Source organism: Lactuca virosa, chromosome 7 (genome assembly GCF_052849685.1).
Source record: "Lactuca virosa cultivar CGN04683 chromosome 7, Lactuca_virosa_CGN04683_v6, whole genome shotgun sequence".
Lineage (NCBI taxonomy): Eukaryota > Viridiplantae > Streptophyta > Magnoliopsida > Asterales > Asteraceae > Lactuca > Lactuca virosa.
In genome coordinates this window covers 184,794,798-184,812,506 of record NC_136432.1, presented here as the reverse complement: position 1 = coordinate 184,812,506, position 17,709 = coordinate 184,794,798, and the positions used below count along the sequence as shown (strand labels likewise).

Sequence of the window (17,709 nt, the reverse complement as noted above, 5' to 3'; positions counted from 1 at the left end):
GATGTAGAGTGTCAGGTGAAACCTTGAGCACACAAAGATCCTAATAAACATATAATGACATGTATGTGTATTTGATTAGTGTATAAACAACTAATTATAAGGGATAACAACCTAATATACTAGGAAACTCTTAGATTGAAGGGATACAATCACATATGATTGCATAACTAGGGTGTATGGCCACCCTAAAGAGTTTACGGTCCAAATGGCATGACCATAAGTGTTTACGGTCAAGATGGTTCACGGTCCTATGTGTTCACGGTCCATGTGTTCACGGTCTAGTAACCTTACGGTCATGGAGTTCACGGTCTGAGGAGATCCAACCGTAAACTCATCAAATCATTCACAAATGAAGGTTTTCAAGGGCTTCATTCAAAGGCATCAGATTCTAGGGACCATGCTTAGCCTTAGGAAGGGTTTAAGGACTCTAATGCACCTTTCATTAGAGTTTACGGTCTAAGGAGATACACTTAGACCGTAAACACCTTGTTCTTGGCTAAAAATGATGTTTTCAAGGTGATTAACTAGTGATTCTAGTATATAACAAGCTAAGGGTAGTGTACTTACTTCTTAGAAGCTTGTAAGGGTGATTAGGATCCAAGAACTCTAGTGTGTGTTCTTGGTGTTCTTGGTGAAATGAAGAACACTTGAAGATCTATCAAAATGAAGAGATTTCATGGATGAATTCATGCATAATCACTAGATAAAGAGACGTAACAACAAATCAAAGGAAATAATTCTTACATTTTTTAAAGATCAAGATGGAGATCTTATGATACTTGAGAGAGAATTTGTGATTCTAGGCTTGTAAAGGGAAGAAATGATCAAAAATGATCATGTATTACACCTATATAGGGAGTTTACGGTCACCATGACCGTAAGCTCTAAGCTTCCTGACCGTAAACTCCTTTTGAGGAGGTTTATGGTTTGCTAGATGGTTTGGAACCTTAACTGATAAATCCAAACATTGATTCCTTTGATGTGCTAAGCTCAAAAGTCTCAAATAGGCTCTAAATAGTGCTAAAAAGTTAGCAGAAACAAGTCTGACTTTGATTGAAGTGAATGGTTGTACAAGATAGAAATTTCGGGTTGTCACACCTTTTGCTCCTTGTCTAGGACATATTCCTTATCGTCATATCGAGTGACCATCCTGATGTTCCTAATCCAATCATTGAAGTTGGAACCACCGAAGATGACTCTCCCACAAAGGTTCATGAGAGAGAAGGAGCCAGTAGGGTTTGAGCTAGAAGCATTGTTGGAAGACATCTAAAAGAAAGAAAGACAAGTTTGGATTAGATAAAGAGTCCTTAATAAAACACCCACATGAAATATTAAAGCTAGGACCCAACACAATATTTTACATATTGGAAGAGGGATATCGTAATCCAACTCGCAAAATAATTGAAGGTAGGTAAATGACGATTTACCAATTTCCACCGTGAAAAACGAAATGGTTATTAAGTTTTAATTGGATTGAAATTTCTAGATCCTTTGAGATTCATTGAACAATTCAATGGCATGTTTAAATCTCGATTATGCCCTTCAGGTTTGTAACTGGGATACCGAGGATTACAAAGAAGGTGTGAATAACCATGCAAAATTTGCTTGGTATTCCCGACTTCATCACCCAATCAATGTGCCGGTTAACCACACACGCTCCATTGATCCTATGATAAACATTGACCCACCCTTTGCCATCCTTACTAGTCCAAGTTAATGTGCCGGTTAACCACACACGCTCCATCAACGACTTGGTAAGGTGCAAAGTGCAATTTTCATGGATTAGCATCAATTTCACATTTTCCTAAAGTAACTAAAATTAGGAATTTAATGAAACATTTAGTAACTTTATTATCATTATACTTAATGATAATTATAGTCCTATCCTACCCGTTCGGCTAACGACCCTCCACCAGTCATGGAAGCGGTGGGTGAGAGTGCACACCCATTAAACTGCCATTTTATAGGCAGTAACCTTATATCCCCCTTATAGACCGGCTTCGTAAATGAGGCCTACTAACGGTAAGACTGACTTGATCTTACACACACACACACACACACACACACATATATATATATATATATATATATATATATATATATATATATATATAAACTTATAATACTATAAAGTATAAGGGTTGAATTTTAAACTTTTAAAATTCTAGGGTTTGGAATTAAAGTATTTAAAGTGAATTTACAAATTCCAAAACTTGAGGGAAAATTTTGAAACTATTCAAAACCTTTCATTTCTATAACTTATGAGTTTTAATGACTTTTAAGGAAAAGACTTTTGGAATTCCATAACTTGAGGACAAGTTATGGAGTCCATTAAAAGGCATTTAGATCAACAATTAGACTAACAAGAAGGTGTGAAATAATTTCTATGATCATGCAAAACTCATAAGCAAGGATAATTCACATCAACAATCTTCAAGAATCATATAAAGTGATATAAAACTTGAAACTTTGACAATTATCTTTTGAATTGGATTAGCATGATCATTACCACATCAAAAACAGGTTTATAAGTTCAAAAACAGTTTAGGGTAATGATCCTAGTCCAATTCCATCTTTAAAACTCGAAAATCTGCATCCATGAGCACCAACTCGTCCAGTGCATGAACTGACTCAACGAGTTGGTTGGTTTTTAAGGCTGACTTGACGAGTCTGTCAGTGGACTCGGCGAGTCCACTATCCAGACATAAGAAATTAGATTTTTTCAAGCTTTTAACACAAGTAGCATCATGTATAATTGAAAACAAGCCTATGCTCTGATACCATTGTAAGTTTTTGAGCATTCTAACACTCCTAAGGTGTGCATGCAATCCTAGAAACCTTGGATCTATGTTTTTTCTATTATACATGCAAACTTTCATTTTTCCAAGGTTTCATCCTAACTAGCATATCATGAAGTATATGGAATACAAAAATCTAGTAGAATGACATACCTTTTCTTGTAGCTTGATTACTTAAGCCTTTAAGAGCCTAGCACCCCAAGTGTAATGGCTCAAATGCTTCATACAACACCACCAACAAATGGAATGACTTGAGAGAAGAATCCTTGCGCTCAAAATCGGCTAGCCCTCTTTCCTTTCACTTAAGTGCCGATTTTGGTCTATATCGGGCAAACATTCCCCGGATTCATTCTAATACCTAATTGCTACTCCCCTCAGTCCTTACTGCTTCCTTTATCTAACCAACAGACTTACGAATCGCCTGGCCCCCATGAACGCGTCAATCCCAAGAACACCCCAAGCAGAAGGAATGAATCTTTACCATCATTAGGCCCACAACCTATGACTGGAATGCTTCTGATAACCTATCGACGTTGTCGTCTTCTCGTCAGTGGCCCAATCCTTCGGGCTTGAAGGTACCCACTTTTCTCTGTTTCCCAAAAGGCCTAATCAACGTTCCCCGCATCACCAAACAAGCATCGCAATATTGAAACTCTACCACGCATAATTCCCTCTTGGAACAAGTTACTACTCAAGAGTTTGCAGGCTCTCCTACATGACCACCGACAGTCCCTAAGGGCACTCTATAAGTGATAACCCACAAGCACGGAATGTACAATTCCAAAAGTTATTATCACAAAGCAGCATGCTCAATACCAGAACATAGATCTAACAAAATACATACAAAGTCTTCAGCATGACTGGACCGCCTCACCGGGCCTTCAACCTATCTGGACCACTCTCAGAACCTTCAGCATGTCTGGACCGCCTCTCCGGGCCTTCAGCCTGTCTGGACCGTTCTCTGGGCCTTCGGCCTGACTGTTACGCACTGTTAGCCTTCAGTCTATCCGGGCCACCCCAGTTCTGTTGAGCAAAACCCAGAACTGAACCTGGTGCCCTTTCCATAAATAGCCAACTCTCCCCCACTTAGGGTTCAAACTCTTGGTTCAATTTGCAGACCAAATTCCCGACCTAATCATTCTGGAAACTGTAATCCGAACTGCAACAGACAACACCTTCAATGGCTGACGCTCTATCTGTGAATTCCCAATTCTCCCTCACTTAGAACACTAACTACCACTCACTGGTGGTGAAACTAATACACGACTTAACTTGTCCAAACCAGGTATTACTATACTTAACCGTTGAATGAATAATCTACGCAAAAGAATCCTCCCGACACGGAGCTACCGAACTTCAAGAGAAACCTGAATCCCCGGTTGAATAGTTCAGAATTTCCAAATTACAATTTCTCACCCTGGAATGGCGATTTTCTACCCTAACTTCTCAACCTCAAATGCATCCCTGGATCCTAACCATCTACAACCCTTTGATACTAAATTCCCTGACCCTCCTATGTTCTAACGTCCCATGCATAAGGCAATGAAAGTTCTCATTACAATCATAAACAGTAAGCTGAAATATAGAGACACACCATTTGCTACATCGGGTGCTGTGCTGGCCTCCTCAGCAGTGAGCTGGAAGGTGCGTCCACGAGCCCTCGGGGTCTCTACTCTACCCTGGCTCGCATCGGTAATCCTCAGTGTAGCCAGCGCTGGAGCCTACGCCAGCCTGGCAGTGAGATGTGGACAGTTGGTCGTCACGTGACCAACCTGATGGTAATGGTAGCATATCCTCATATCTTGAACCGAGGCTGGCTAGCGGCAATCCCGCGCAAAGTGCCCCTCCTTACCGCATTTGCGACACGCGCTATCAGATCTACAAACCCCAGAGTGACCCTTCCCGCACTTGCCACAAGTGCGGCCATGCTGGCCTCCCGACCTAGAATCAGTGGTCTTAGACCGCTTGGCACCGACTGTGACTGTGTTGGGGCCTGCCGGTGCTCTCTCAACTGCAGCTCAGTCTCTAGCTCACGCCATCTAGCGGCCTTCTGTAACTCCAAAAATATATCACAATGCTGGGTAGCCACAAACTGACAGATGTCCGTCTTGAGCATGCTCAGATAATGTGTCATCTGAGCCTGCTCAGAAGCAAACTCCTGGCAAAACATCGCCCTCTCAGTAAACATACGAGTGATCTCCATCATCGACTCTACATCCTGTTTCAAATCCCGAAACTCCTGAGCAAGCCACTCTCGCTCGACCCGTGGTATGTAGCGAGGGCAGAACATATCCCTGAACTGCTCCCAAGTAACCGCAGCTCTCTGATCATCTGTATACAACCCCGTCATCAACCTCCACCAGTCCTTTGCCCCGGACCTCAGCAAGTTCAGGGCACATCTGGCCCTCTGGTCAGCAGGACATGAGCACGTGAAGAAACATCCCACTATGTAAGATAGCCACCTCATGGCTATGATTGGGTTCTGAATCCCATCGAAAGTCGGGGGCTTCGTGTTATCGAAGTCCCGATACTAAAAGGCTCGACTGGCTCCACCCCTGCCGCCGTTACAGTTGTTGAAGCTGCTACGACAACCGTCTCAGTGAATGCTGCATAACGCTTATCGAAATACTCCATCATGGCGGTCTTGATAGACCCGAACATCTCCGGCAACTGAGCCCGGAACATCGCAGCAACCTCATCATGCAGGATCTCCCGATTCTTGGCGTCCATCTCGTCTGACCCATATGGCCGATAGTCTCGGGCAATGTTGGTGCTTCCTATCCGCCATCTCCGGATCCTGATTCGGATCCAGTTAGAAATCGTCTAGTAACCACCATGCTGAAAATATACTAGGAAGATATCAGATTCTCCATATAATAATCCGGGAACCAACTCCCAACAGGACTCTAGGGGTTGTGACTTCCTTGCTACGCGTATGGGTCCTGTGCTTTCAGTAGTACGGGCCCATACTACATTCCACACCTACCCATATTTGTCTCAAGTATCATCACAGCGCCCTTACACTATACGTAAGCATGGCATGCGCTCAATCCTCACTCCTAGAGGGAGGCCACATATCTGATAACTGACAGACTGATCGCAAACACTCATCCATCAAACTTCCACCAACCCTGCAATACTAGTGTATGCTAACCATACATAACGCTAGACCCTATGGTTTTATACAAACCTTTTTAATGATTTCTATTATTTTTACAATGTCTATTTTTATATTTTTATTAATATCAATGTATTATTTTTTTTTACTTTAAATAAATAAAAAAAGTTATCTTTTATTTTTAACAAACTATACCATTTAATTTTTATACCATGTTCAAAATAATATAATTGTTGAATATTATTGATTTTAGTTCTATTTTTATTCTTATAAAAAAGTTAAAATACTTATTTAATAAATATATAGATCAATATAATCAATGGGTCCACATATTTAAGTTTTTAGATTTTTTTTCATGTTCTTAAATGTGTTATTTATTTAGTTATATAAAGATCATAGTTGACAACTTGATGCTTTAAATATAATATTAGATTTTGCTTTGGTATGCTTGGGACCACAAGAATTTCAATTGAGTTGTGGAATCTCATGAGTGTATAGCGTAATGATGAATGTGGAATTTAATCTAATTCGTAAGCACGTGGATGGACTTATATTAGTGTTGGAACTGGATGGATTAATGTTAGAAATAACTTGTTTTTACTTTTTATACAATCAACAACAAAAAATCTAAAAAGAAATGTTTGAAAAAAATATGAATTTTTGGAAAAACCATAAAAGCTTATTGGATTTGATTTTGGGAAACATTTTCGAAAAAATGAGTGATTGTAGACCCTGCCTTACTGATCCCGAGTGTTCGTCGAGAGGTCTGAAGCAACTTATACTACACATTTTTTTACCTCTAAAGGTTCAACGGTTTGCAAGTGGTTGATAGCTCAAGTAAGAACGCTTGGAGGAAAACAATACATGACCAATTGACCATTGTATCTTGTTTTTATGGTTTGTGGACCGCCACTAAAGTTCACACTACAAGTGGATTGACTATGATGGTAAACCAGAATAATGGAGTAGTCTGAGTTTCGTCAACCATTATATATACATCTTGTGTTCGATTTTATATTTCTAGCTAGCTATCTCTTAATTTTTTTATGTTGTCACATTTAAAATTTATCATTGGAATTCCTAACCCCTAGTTGAGATATTGTAACTAATTTGTATATATTTTTATATAAACTAAGTGTTGCTTATATGTTATAAACCATAATTTATTTGGTGTTTTGACTTTTATATATACTAAGTGTTGCTTATATGTTATAAACCTAAGGTGCACCAATCGAATAATATGTAAGAATGATTTGTTTGATCATTTTATATGTTAATCCGTTAATGAATGCTTGTCCTTTTCCCTCCTTGAACATATACCCATTCCCCCTCCCTCGTCACCAACTTGAACCCCTCCCTCACCTGCTTCTGCTCTCTCATATTTTCCTCCCGCCAAACCTCCCCACTGGAGCCTAGCTAGGCATAGAAGGTTCACACAATATATGATCATCCATCCACAATTTGTCATCTCCCATACTTCTGCCCCAACAATTTAGGCTTTTGATTTTGCTTGTTTTGGTACCAAATTTCCATTTAGGTTCACAAAATCTTAATTTTTCTGGTTTTGGTCAAGTTTACATGTACTCTTGAATCTTGATTGTTGTCTGGTTATTTTAATGGTCCAATTTCATTCGAGTATAATTTTGGTGTGATATTGGTGTTCACACGTGTGTAATATGTTCTTGACTTCTAGGTGCTTGGGGTTAAAATATATTATAGGAAGAAAAATAGGAAATCAAAATAAAATCAAATTCATAAGAGATTAATAATAATAAGAAAAGGAGGATAAATTGGAGTTTATATTTTAAAAATGAAAAAGAAAAGATAGCAAAAGCAACCTAACCTACTAGATCCGTTACATAAAAATAAGGGTAAGAAGCGATTTCATCCATCTCTAAATGTACACCCAGTGGATAAACTCACATTTGTCCAACCAACTTTCCTCATCTGTCAAAGAATGGTCATGATTATAGTGGTATTGTTCGGGTTTCTGGTTAATCGGGAAATTTTCATCCAAACCAAAAATCCAAATGTAAACCACAAACCGGTAGATGATTTTTTTAATAGTTGGTTTTTGTTGTTCAAGAAAAGGGGAAAGTTGATTTTTCCCTTTAGAATTATATGTCAAAAAGCTAAATAATGTGAACAATCGGATTAGGCCAACCCATGCTATAATAAAAACAGGGGACTATGTCATGGAATATTAACCATAAGTCAACAGTACCTTCTTTAAGAGCTGGATGAGCAACATTCAGTACCAAAATAATTGATCCCCTTCTTATAACCCTCTACGTACTCCTAACCCTGAACATTACATATAAAATCCATAAATAGCTAAAGAGTAAAAGCTAGAATCAAGGAACTACCAACACGCAAAAACTAAATGGAAAACTTTCCTCCACTATTTGTGCTTCATTTTACCGGTCTGAACCTTCATTTTTTATCCCAAAGCAAGTGAATAGGATCATCGTGAAACAAGTTCCATAAGAACATGTAGCTGCATAGAAACGAAACAAAAAGGTATAAATGTTCATAACAGTTGAATTAAAAAACTTGGGTGGTTAATTAAGCTAGTTCAAAAAAGGATTTGATGTGCTTAGGTGGAGCAAATTTAAAACTTGGTTACTATTTAATGACATTATCCCTAAAATCAATTATTAAAGCTAGGCCACCAATTGCTATAAATAGAAAATTTTGTTAAAGTTTAAGAAAAAAAATACAAAATACTTAAAAGCATGTTTTTATAATAAACAAAATAAATAAGAATATATTATCATTTCATGTTTGGACCATATTTTCTTTCCCCAGTTTTTTTTTCTTTGGCTTAACAGTTGATTCTTCATCTACCTAGCTATAGCAAAAGCAATATGTTTATTATCTTTCCACTATGGCGACTAATGCTTCATCTCTCTCTAGATAGTGCATGTCTTATTCATTTATGATTGAACAACGTACAAATGGTCTATATAAAGAACATTGCACATCCACACAATTAAAATATTTCAAACCCTTTTTCCATGGCTTCATACTTGAATCACTTCAGCTTGTTGCGAACCATCTCCCTTTTATACTTTCTATTCACACTCATTTGCAGCGGATCATCTCTAAGCCATGATGAGGAATGCTCAGCCTTGTATCTGTTCAAGCAAAGCTTAATTCATCAAGATGATGAGTTTTGCGCTGCTACTTGGTTTCAAACATTCAAATCTTGGAAGCCCAGAACCAGAAGCAATGCATCGGATGCTGGTTTTGATTGTTGTTCGTGGTATGGGGTGGAGTGCAGAAATGACCATGAGAATGGTCATGTGATCGGCCTTGACTTGAGCGAATGCTCTCTTTGCAGGCATATCAACTCTAACAGCACTCTCTTCAGCCTTGTTCATCTTCAGAGGCTCAACCTTGCCATGAACAACTTTGATGAATCTCACATCCCATCTGAGATTGCTCATCTAAAGCAATTAAGAAGCCTCAATCTCTCTTATTCTGGGTTTAGTGGCCAAATCCCAAACGAAATCTCAGAGTTGATGCAATTGTCTTCCTTAGATCTGTCGATGAATCTACTAAAGCTTCAAACTCCTAGTGGCTTCGAGAATCTAGTGCAAAACTTAACAGGACTCGAAGAACTCGATCTCTCATGGGTTGACATTAGTTCTTCCGTACCTCATTTCTTGGCGAACTTTTCTTCTTTGAGGTCAATCAGGCTGTATAATTGTTTGCTTCAGAATGAATTCCCAAAAGCCATACTTGAGATGCCAAAGTTAGAAATACTTGATGTGGCATCAAATACCAACCTCATTGGTTCCATTCCTGAATTTCATAGCAGCAGCTTGCTTAAATTGGGCCTTTCGGATTGATCTTTCTCAGGAACCATTCCAGGTTCGCTTTCTAACTTGACACAACTCACTGGCTTGAGTCTTGGTGGCAATAAGTTCAGAGGATTTGTTCCTTCATTGGCAAGTCTTTCAAAACTCAGTATTTTAAGACTTAGTGGTTGCAAATTCAAAAAGGGACGCTTTCCCAATTGGCTCGGCAATCTGACTAAACTTAATAAACTGTATCTAGATGGTATGAACACAAAAGGTGAAATCCCACCCTTTCTTGCAAACCTAACTGAACGTGCTGTTGTCGTGCTGGAAAGAAATTCTCTTACTGGTCATATACCGTCCTGGTTTTTCAACCTCACCCAACTATCATTTATAGACCTTCAACAAAATCAACTGCATGTTGAGTGTGAAGCCATTGGGTTAGTCAAAAGAAGTGGCAGGAAACAAGGACTCTCATGTGAACATGGAAAAATTGTTACGGCTGCAGAATTTCAACAATGGTGGCCTTATCAATTTCACATGTATGTGAATGGAAGAAAAGGCTTACGACTCAAAATATTATAAATAGGCTTCTTCCTTTCATTTGTAAAGCTTGTATCTAGTGTAACACAGAAAGAGTGCAGATTAACACCAAGAAATGTAAATTCCTAGTTACCGTTGGACGTAGGTCAGAGAAGGACCGAACCACGTTAAATCCCTCATGTTCATCCTTGTGTTCTTGTTTTTCGTGAGCTGTGTGTGTGTTTAGAGTCGTGTGTTAAGTGTCTCGATCCTAACAAGTGGTATCAGAGCAAGGTTGTAGCTCCAGAAGGTGATTTTCAGTTTTTTGGTCGAAATTTGTTTTCGTCAAAAACGATTTTGGTGTATACCGTTGGAAAGGTCTCGTTCCGAAGATTCCGAAAATATTTTTTTCTGAATTTTTTGACCACCGGAAGACGTCCAAATCGCCGGTCAAAGGTTTGCCGGAATAGTGACTGGAAAAACCAGTTCCGCCGGAGAAGACGACACTGTAGCGCCTGAACTTGCCGGAGAAGACGACACTGTAGCACCGAAGTTCTGCCGGAGAAGACGACACTGTAGCGGTGACGTCAGCAGACACTGTAGCACGCCGTCAGCGGTGACGTCAGTAGACACTGTAGCAGACACTGTAGCAGATTTGAAAAATTGCAGTTTAGCCCCTGAACTTTCAGAAAATTGCAGTTTAGCCCTGAACTTTCAGAAAAATTGCAGTTTAGCCCCTAATCTTTCAGAAAATGGCAGAAAGCAGTAAGCTTCAGATTGAGAAGTTTGATGGGAAAGATTTTGGTTGGTGGAAGATGCAAATTGAAGATTTGCTCGTGCAGAAAGACTTGGACGCAGTTTTAGGTGAAAAACCGGAGGCGATCACACAAGCAAACTGGGAGACTTTGGATAAGAAGGCCAAGGCATTTATTAGACTGACGTTGTCAAAGGATGTTGCCTTCAATATTTTGAAGGAGACCTCGGCAAAGGGAATCATGGAGGCATTGTCTAATATGTACGAGAAGCCGTCGGCAGCAAATAAAGTCTTCCTGATTCGGGAACTAGTCAACACGAGGATGAGGGAAGGAAGTTCAGTTACAGTACACATCAACAATTTGAACTCGATTTTATCCAGACATGGGTCAGTGGGAATAAAATTTGAGGACGAAGTTCAAGCTTTACTACTGTTATCATCATTACCTGACAGTTGGTCTGGAACAGTTACAGCCGTTACTAGTTCTGCAGGATCGAAAGAGCTCACTTTTGAGGGAATTCGGGATTTAATTCTAGGCGAAGACGTCAGACGAAGAAATTTCGGGGAATCATCAAGTGAACAATTGAATGCGGTCAGAGGTAGAAGAAATAACAGAGGTAGTGGAAGCGGGAACAGGAGAAGGAGTCAGTCGAGGACTCGAAATGATGTGACTTGTTGGAACTGGAAAGAGGTTGGACATTTCTGGAATCAATGTCCAAAAGACAAGAAAAAAGTTAACGTTGCAGTAGACCATTCAGATGATGATGTTTTGATCTGTAGTGTGGAGAGCAATGTGGATTCCTGGGTTATGGATTCGGGTGCTTCATTTCACGCTACCCACAACCGTGAAGCACTGTAGAATCTAAAAGAAGGAGATTTTGGTAAGGTAAGACTGGCGAACGATGAGGTTCTTGATGTGACGAGCATAGGTGACTTAGATCTGAAGACTCCAGTCGGTCCATGGACTTTGAAGGATGTTCGGGTAATTCCAAGTCTGAAGAAACAGTTGATTTCTGTTGGGCAGTTGGATGAACAGGGACACGAGGTTAAGTTCAGGAATGGGCAGTGGAAGGTTGTCAAAGGAAATCTTGTGATAGCTCATGGACATAAGAGGGGTTCATTATATATGGTCAGTTTACCGTCTGAGGGAGTAACCGTCCCAGTTCAGAAGAAAAACAAAATCTGTTTCATAGAGTCTCGTGGATAGAAGAAGGTTTGCTTTGCAGATGGCAAACCCAGAGTCACAGGTCAGATTCAGGTTGAACGTGTTTGGAACGGTTCAGAAAAACCAGTCAAGGGCATTCATAGCAGTGGGAGCAAGGGTTGTGCTTCAGCTAGAATACCCAGAACACAGTGGGTTAAGAGAACCAGTATTCCATCTGTAAAAGTCTCTCCAGATTATCTGCTTCACATGGAGAGTGTCGTTTGTTCTCAGGATGTTCCAGGATCGGGCAGTTCATTTCAGTGAGAGCCGGTGGAGACAGAGAACAGTTCAGTGGCAGACTTAGCCATGACTGATGTGTTGGAGCTAACGGAAGCTTCAACTAGCCTTCAGGTAAATTGAAGAGAAGGCCAGGGTAACTAGGAAGGAGTCAAGATCAAAAGTTTTTACAGAAATACAGATACACAGTTGAAGCAATGGTGAAGATTGTTTCGTGGCTTCAAGTGGGAGATTGTTGAGTGTGAAGCCATTGGGTTAGTCAAAAGAAGTGGCAGGAAACAAGGACTCTCATGTGAACATGGAAAAATTGTTACGGCTGCAGAATTTCAACAATGGTGGCCTTATCAATTTCACATGTATGTGAATGGAAGAGAAGGCTTACGACTCAAAATATTATAAATATGCTTCTTCCTTTCATTTGTAAAACTTGTATCTAGTGTAACACAGAAAGAGTGCAGATTAGCACCAAGAAATGTAAATTCCTAGTTACCGGTGGACGTAGGTCAGAGAAGGACCGAACCACGTTAAATCCCTCATGTTCATCCTTGTGTTCTTGTTTTTCGTGAGCTGTGTGTGTGTTTAGAGTCGTGTGTTAAGTGTCTCGATCCTAACACTGCAAGGACCAATTTCAAATTCATTCTCCAAATTCAAAAGGCTTCAATTTGTTAGCTTCTTCTGGAATGATTTCCATGGGAGGGTAGACATAGACATGTTCCTACAACTCAACAAACTTGATACTCTCAGGTTAGGTGATAACAGGATATCATTACTTGCCGCGAACAACTACACCAATAACACATTACCACAACTAATTGAATTGAACCTCAAATCATGCAACTTGAAGGAATTTCCTTCCTTTTTGCGCTTCCAAGATAAATTGAAAGACTTACGTCTCAATGACAACAAAATTGATGGCCTGGTACCAGTGTGGATTTGGAACAACAGCAAAGAAACATTAGAGGTGATTGACCTTTCATACAACTCCATCACTGGCTTTCATCAGCAACCTCGTTTTCTCCCATGGAGATCTTTGCAACTATTTTTCATCAGTCATAATCAGGTATGAGGGCAGCTACCAATTCCACCACAAACTACAATTGCTTATGGAGCCGAAAATAACAATCTGACCGGAGAAATACCACCAATGATATGTGAAATGAAATCTCTACAAATGTTAGATTTGTTTTCTAACAACCTAAGTGGAACACTTCCTCCGTGTTTTGGTAGCTTAAGCAATTCGTTGTCGTTTTTGGATCTGACCAGAAACAACTTTCATGGAAAAATTATGAATTCATTTATCCATGGATGCATGTTGGAAAGTTTTGATGTGAGTGAAAATAGATTTACCGATCAGCTCCCAAGATCATTGACAAATTGTACCAATTTAAAGGTTCTCTCTCTTGGAGCTAATTCTTTTGATGATGTATTTCCTTTTTGGATGGGAACTCTTCCGGAGTTGCAAGTTCTTGATTTGCGGTCCAACAAAATTTATGGTCCAATTCAAGGTTCCACAGCTGTTTCCACACACTTCTCTAAGCTGCAGATCATAGACCTCTCTAACAATGGTTTTAGTGGTCAATTGGACCAAAAGTACTTCCAAGCATGGAATGCAATGAAATCTGTTGGCAAATCATCTGTTATGGAAGCTAATGACAAATCATCTGGTTTCAGTTGGGATTATACAATAAGAGTAATTCACAAAGCTGTCAATACTCAGTACGAACATATCTTAACCATAGATATGGCTATTGATCTCTCTTGTAACCATTTTGAAGGAGAAATCCCACTATCACTCCAAGATCTTCAAGGGCTTCAATCACTCAATCTTTCCAACAATCATTTTACAGGAAGCATATTGCCCTCACTAGAATCTCTAAAGAATGTCGAAGCTTTGGATCTCTCCCAAAATGAGTTATCAGGAGAAATTCCTCAACAGTTGGTACAACTCAACTTCCTTTCAATTTTCAATGTGTCATTCAACAATCTTGAGGGGCGCATACCCCAAGGAAAGCAGTTCAATACATTCGAAAACAGCTCCTACATGGGTAATTCTCGATTGTGTGGACACCCTTTATCCAAGGAATGTCAAATTTCAAAGGCGTCAAGACTTCCACCACCAACCAATACGTCCGACTCCGAATCTCTCTTCCCAAGCGAAAGAATTGATTGGATCATCATATTCTGTGGAGTTGGAAGTGGGCTGGTTGTTGGGATTTTTATTGGCAACTTTCTATATGGAAAGTATAGTGATCGGTTCACAAAGAGGAAGGACAGATGGGTAAGGCCTCTTCGTAACACAAGGAGAAATCAAGGTACAATAATCCTTTAGTATTAACTTACAACTTCGAAGCAATTTTCCAAGACAATATTATATGAGCTTCATCTACAAAAATTTAGTACTTTTATAAAGGATTTTTTTTAAAACTACATTTTTTACTTGAAAACAATGGTTACAAGATATTTGTGAGATTAACAGAGATATGTTTCTCAACATTGTTTCTTAACAATTACTTTTAGGTGTTCATCATTATCAAAAAAATTATTAAATTATATATCAACCCACTTATACATCTAAGCAAGGATTATATTATTTACATATTTTAAATTTAAAATACTATGGAAAATATTTTTAATTTTTTACTTGGATACGTTATCTGTCCAACTATGTGATGTCGGTCTGTATTTTCAACAAGGTATTTTTTATGGTACATTTATGATGATATTTATGAAGGCATGTTTGTGTCGAATGTGTTATATATGGTATGGTACATGTTTAAAGTATTTTGGTATGTAACCATATTTTCTCATGTACACATATTATGACTGTGGATGCAACATTTTCTATAGATAGAAAACCATGAATTACCATAATAATCCTTACCTTAACATGTATCTCAGGAGTATCATAGCTTCAAGTTCGAAGGACAAGGAGAATATATAGAAGGTCAAGGGATTTTAGTCTGTTCACTGTTAAGTATGTGGATTTCAATTCTATCTCTCTGAGTTAGGATTTTAGTTTGTTTACTATTAAGTATGTGGATTTCAATTCTATTTCCTTGAGTTAGACTTTTCTTGTTAGCTTTTTATATACCTAAGACTTCTGTTGCTTATGTGTATCCTTGATACATAAAAGGCATACTTGTTTTAAAATGTGATATACTATCTCGGACTATATTCTAGAGGATTTCAGTGTCAAGAAGGTATTTCTTTCATGCTTTTAAACAACTTCATGGACCGCTTTATTCGTTTAACTATCATCAATTTCTAAGTTAAGTCAACAATAACCCTTATAAAAAGAAACTCCCAACTGATCTTTTTTGGGTTGATTATGAGGCTTGATAATGGTTATAGCTTAACTATTAAGTATTAACCATACTTTTATCACCAATTTTGAGCAATATCAAACAAAGAAATCAATTCAATACACATTCCTTGCTCAACTGATCTTCTGTGCTTGGATCCGAATAAAGCACTAGTACAGATACAAAAATCTATCGATTGCTACCTTGATAACTTCTAATTGCTTTGATTCAAGTATGGTGTTTTGCTAACTTACACATCCCTTAAATTATTGTATTAGGCACAAAGTCCCATCTGGCTGATCAGGTGGTTGCACGATAATCATCTTATTGCTTAGATTTATCATGCCATCTTTGAAGACAAGTCGTTTTCACTTTCAAAGATACCATGAAAGAATTTGTACATCCAATAACCCTTACTATACTCTTGCCATTATATCACAACTAGGTGTGAGACACATGTATTACATGGGTTTATTTAAAAAAAATTAAATATGAAATTTTAACAATTTAAAAAGTTTGAATTTATAAGAAAAATGAGAAAAAAATTTAAATTATTAAAATTAATGAGTCTTTAATACATTGAATACATTACATATATAAATATTTTCTAATAAATACCTTACATATATATATTACCTTACATATTAAATGTGGAATTTTAATTTAATAAAATGAAAAATACAATAAAATGACAAGTGGAAAATAGAAAATTCATAAATTCTAGAAAATGCCATGTGTCCGAATGAAGGAGAAGAGGGCATGTGGCAAAAAAATCTTGATTTATTAAGAAGGATTCTCATTGTTCTTTTTAAACAAGTAGCATAGCATATTTATTACTCTTCAATATGTTGGTTGCATAGTAATCAGGAGGCACAAATAATTGGTTTGTCCCCAACTTAAGCAAACAGGGAACTTTTTCATGATTGGTTGATTACTATATCACAATTAATCTATCATCAATATGCAATATATAATACTAATTTGTAACAATTTGTACATTTCAATGCCCTCCTATACATGACACTAAAATGCCCCAAACAACAAAACCCTGCCACTTCCTAGTTCCTTCAGCCCCTCCCCTGTTTCCTATTTGGTTGAATCTCACATTTAACTTACTGCTTACTTGATTGAACATCATCTCATAGTTTTAGCTTATATATACTACTAGGTGTGAGACCCATGTATTACATGAGTTAAATAAAAAAATAAATATCAAAGTGTAAACATTAAGTATTTTTTTAAATTAAAATTTAAAATAAGGAAGCAAAAAACATATTTATTGCAATTGATGATCATATTTATTACATTTAATACTTTACTTATATAACTATATATATTATGTGGCTTTTTAATTTTAAAAATTAAAAAAAAAACTTAGAAATTGACATGTGAATATTATTTATTTCAAAAATACCACAAAATGACAAGTGTCAAAACTTATATGAGATTGACATGTGACAAAATGAATCTTCATTTATTAGAGTAGATCTCAATTTTATTTACCAACATTTTTAATCCACTTTAATCATCATTACCTAATTTGATTTAGAATTTCCCAAATTTAACAAAATTAGGTCACAAAACGCATTCTCAATTCAACTTTATTCTAAGTTAGTTATATGTCTTTAATTTAGCGTAGGTTCCAACAACTATTATTTTACAATCATCAGTTTAAAACAACTCAAAATGTTTTACAAAGATATGAACATATCTTCACTAATGCGACTCCGACTTCAAACCAAACTTATTTTCTTCAACATTAAAAGTGGGATGTATAAATTGATATACTATGTATGATCTTCAATTCATTGATTTCCTTCACGAAAAAAATTACTTTAATCATATTTCCTATATTTAGTTTCAATTAAACCCTCTAATTTGTTTTCAATGTTGACTTGTCTTGAACATTTTTAATTCTTATATATATTTTTGGAAACAGAATGAAAGCCTACTCACAATATTTCAAGCAAC

The 17,709-nt window shown here is 37.6% G+C and overlaps 1 pseudogene across 1 annotated transcript; it reads left to right on the top strand.

The window, feature by feature from the left end:
* Window positions 1-8,941: 8,941 nt before the first annotated feature.
* Window positions 8,942-15,600, top strand: LOC145123316 (receptor-like protein 7; annotated as a pseudogene). Its single transcript, XR_013715097.1, has 3 exons — window positions 8,942-10,144; window positions 13,034-14,748; window positions 15,335-15,600. The product of XR_013715097.1 is annotated as a receptor-like protein 7 (transcript).
* The last annotated feature ends 2,109 nt before the right edge of the window (window positions 15,601-17,709 follow it).